This window comes from Helianthus annuus, chromosome 9, assembly GCF_002127325.2.
Source record: "Helianthus annuus cultivar XRQ/B chromosome 9, HanXRQr2.0-SUNRISE, whole genome shotgun sequence".
Classification (NCBI taxonomy): Eukaryota; Viridiplantae; Streptophyta; class Magnoliopsida; order Asterales; family Asteraceae; genus Helianthus; species Helianthus annuus.
In genome coordinates this window covers 129,994,516-129,998,626 of record NC_035441.2, presented here as the reverse complement: position 1 = coordinate 129,998,626, position 4,111 = coordinate 129,994,516, and the positions used below count along the sequence as shown (strand labels likewise).

Below are 4,111 nucleotides of genomic sequence, written 5' to 3'. Positions count from 1 at the left end.
GATTGACGTTAAAACTGCTATAAACTAAACATTATATAATACTCTAATTTGTAACATCTTTAGGCATGTTGTTGTTGTACTCTTGGCTTTCTTTGTGTATCATGCTTTTCTTAGTTGTAAGGTTAGCTTAGCAGGTTATACATTGTTTTGCAACTTTGTCTACCAGCCTCTTTTAGCCACGTTTCCTTTCAAAACATAGTATTTACTCTAGGGTTTTGTATAAGCAAGAGGAAGAGAAAGAAATTACGGTAGAGAGAAGCAGGAAAGAGACACGACGACGGTGTTTAGGGTTCCGCCGCAAACACAACGACGGTGGCGACTGTCATGGTGACCTAGGGTTCTGACTTCGATAGTAGGCGACGGTTTGTGAACTCTGATGTTGATGAAGATGTCTTAGAAAGGTGGATGATGTTATGCAGTCAAACTCAGGGCAGATCAGCGATGGTAATGGGTGATCCTCAGTCTTCCGGCGTATTAGGTAAGATGTATTTGTTGTATTGGTATTTGGTCTTTCGATTTTAAGTTTTGTAGAGTTGTTGATTTGGGGCTATTAGAGTTCTTATATGTTGTAGATTTGATTTAGGGCTGCTCTATGTTGAAAGTTGTTTGTTTACTGTTTGTAATGGTGGTGATAAAGTGGCCATTGTCGCTGGTTTGCGACGGTGGAGGGGTTTTGAGCTTAAACGGGGTCCAAACGACTATGTATACATTAGATCAATCTCTCACCCTTTTTTCACATACGAATTTACTAATTTGATATGCAATTGATTGCAGGCTATATTGCACCTTTTTTTTTGCTCAGAAGAATGCAAGAGGATGTTGAGCTTTCTCTTCCTTGTAATGGTTATATTATTTAACCATTAATGGGTTATTAAAGTGGGATATTACAGGATAAATAATCTATAGTATATATTAATTTGTAAGATTAGTGTGCATTATGGTATTGTACATGATGCTTTAAGGGTTGTTTTGTGCTAAGTGTTGTACACAATGCTTGGTTGGTGACTGGTGTAATCTTCATAGTGCCACATTTATGCTCTAATCTTCATATTATGGTGGTGTTGTACGTATACAACGTACCAAACCTGAATAATATGTGTACAATAGAGTAGGAGTGACATTTGTCGTCCACCAAAATAAAAAGCTACACACATCCCCATTATCAATGTTCATGCTTTCTCTCTCTTTGTCTAGAATATGCGATATAGAGAGAGACGCTTGAGAGTAGGGGAGATGGTGGCACAACACTGATAGGCCATGATAACGACAGAGATGGTGTTACCCGGAGGCGATGTTGGCGATTTTCCAGCGACCAAGATTCGATGGGCTACGAACGGTGAGATTTTTAGGCTTCCAACAACTTTCGACAACATTGGGGCTTTTCCAATGATCTTTCGGTATTTTTATTAAAAACCCTATCATCCTCTTCTTAATCGTGATTTATTATTTATGCAATTTTTTTAATCTTTTCTATTAATCTCCCACTTTGCTTTTTTCATTAATTATTCGCATGTACCCTTTACGCAAATCGAATAAAATATGCCCTTTTTATGAAAATATGATGTTAGGAGTATATAATCAAAATTGGCTGCCTAAATTCAGTCAATGTTACTGTTCAAAATCATGTTTTTTAAGCTTTACATCTTGCATTTGTTCATTATTGGTTTATACCAAATTTGTTACATTTGTTGTTTAATTCAGTTATAAGTTGAGATGAATTCTACTTGCTGCACTTCCTATTCTCTTTTTATCAAAAGAAGGAAAAAACTTGTGACTGTTTTACCCAAATTTGTTTTGAGCCATTTCTTAGCCCAGCTCATCCATACTAACAATGTAAAGTAGGTTAGGGACTAATTTCATATACTAATCAGTTTGCTTATTAATAATTTTATTTTCTTGCTTTGTGCTGCTATTTACAGGTAATTAAAGATTAGATCGCTGCTGCACCATTTTCTCGCTGCTGCACCATTTTCTGAGGCTAGATTCATTTGTTCATGTTTCATACTTCTTAGATTCATCACTTTCTAATATTTTAATATAATATTTTGTTGTGGTACCCTTACCAGTTACTCAGACTTCAACAGGGAAAAGTTATGGTTTTGGGCTTATTTCATCTACCAGTTTCATTTAGTATTTGATTAAAAAATAATATAGTCGCTCTTATTTTGTTTTTTCATGATTCATTCAGGAAAAACGAACCTGATGTGTCAGATTGATCTAAAAGGGTGCTGAGAAAAAGAACGCCGTTTTAGGTATTTGATTTCGAATTTACTCTTTCGTAGGACAACGTAGATAAGATTCATCATGAAAATGTTCGGTATGTTTTTTGAATTATTCATAATGTTATTTAGTTTTCGAAAACGTGTCAATCAATTACAAGACATGTAGTTAAACGAATATTTGGTTTGCTACAAGCTATAGTCATGTCTATTTAGCGTTTGTGTTAATTTAATTTAGATTCATATCCGTGTAGTTATAATTTGTTTACACTATATATATCGATATGATATGATGACATGAAGAGATTATGAACGGTTCATCTTTTTAAAACGAATTTGGTTATAGTTTATAACTTTAAGACCAATTTGGTTATAGTTTATAACTTATGCCATCAACCCAATATTTGGAGTTTACGGGGCATGAACAAAAGTGATTTAGAAGTTTGTAAGCATTTTTATTCCGAGTTTCGATCCGTTTCAGTTTTACCTACTTTTTTAGGTCATTGGAGATACAACATTATCTAAATTGACCCGTTTTAGCGTTTTAGCATTTTAGATATGTGATCATCCTTTTAGGTATGCGATCTATTGAACTTATCAATACTAATTAGGCTTACATGTTTTGTTGTATAAAAACAAGAATCATTGGGTTATGTGAACATCAGTATGGGGGATGTTTGTGCACAACAGGAAAATCAATGAGACGTACTGTCTGATTGATTCGAGGAATGGGAAGATCCAGATTGAGTTGCATTGGATGGCTGTATCTTGATGTACATGTTATGTCTTAATTTGTAAGCCCGGCCGCATCGCGGCGGGAGCCTCCATCTAGTTAGAATCGAAAAATTACAGAAAAAAAAAAAAGTTGATCTGTCAAAAAAAATGTTGAAAATATAAGGATCACGTGATTGTGATTGTTAACAATTGACATGTGACAATAGATAAAGCCAAAGTTATTTAAAAGGTTAACTTAACGTTTAATATAAAAATAAGATTAAATTATAAGTTTTGTACTTTATTTTTATACTAAATTATTATACCAAATTACATGCGTTATTTTTTAATGCAAAAGTTAACAAGTTTTATACTTAATATTTCAAAATCTTACACGTTATATCCTTTAGGCCTAACTCAGTTAGATTTTTAGTTAAGTTTGGTCATATGAACCCCATATAAGGGTAATGTTGTCTTTTCACATTTTAATATAATAAATAAACCATTTTTCTAGAAAATATATAAAACCCCCCTTTCCACATACACTATCATTTCTCTCTCTCTGTTTCTCTCTCTCTCTCTCTAAAATGCAAACACCCCCCCCCCCTTCAAAACCCACCATTAACAGTTTAACACCACCAATTGAACACACAAACACATTGAACAAATAAACATAGTGAGTTATTGAACATGAACTTCTTAGCTGCTCGATTTGCTTCAGATGTTATAGAATCAGATGAAAGCTTCTTGACATTTTTCTGCATATAGCTTTCATTCGACTCTTTGCTCATAAATTCACAGCCAAATAACTGATCGTTCACCAATTCTCTTTTTGTTTCTCTTTTCTTTAAAGGAACGTCTTTCTTATCTGCTCGATTTGCTTCAGATATTACAGAATCAGATGACGATTTGACTTTGAAATCATTGACTAACCCTGTTTACAGTCAACCGATTCTGTTTTCATGCCTCTTTCTGAAACCAGAGCCTTGTTATCCTCAAAACCTGCACTTTTGTTTAGCGAACTTGCTTTAGCCTTAATTTTTAAGCACATTAGACTCTCATTTAGTGGTGAAAGCAGTTAGGCAGGAGTGGTGGTGATGGTGGGTATGGTGGTGATGGTTGGTGCAGTAGGTTGAGGTGGTCAGTAGGTGGGGGTGGAGGCGGTGAAGGCTGAGGTG

General features: G+C 34.7%; 1 long non-coding RNA gene across 1 annotated transcript; it reads left to right on the top strand.

Moving 5' to 3' along the window:
• Positions 1 to 223: 223 nt before the first annotated feature.
• On the top strand, positions 224 to 2,277 carry LOC118482103. Its single transcript, XR_004867232.1, has 3 exons — positions 224 to 478; positions 775 to 1,397; positions 1,920 to 2,277. It is a non-coding gene; the product is annotated as an uncharacterized LOC118482103 (long non-coding RNA).
• The last annotated feature ends 1,834 nt before the right edge of the window (positions 2,278 to 4,111 follow it).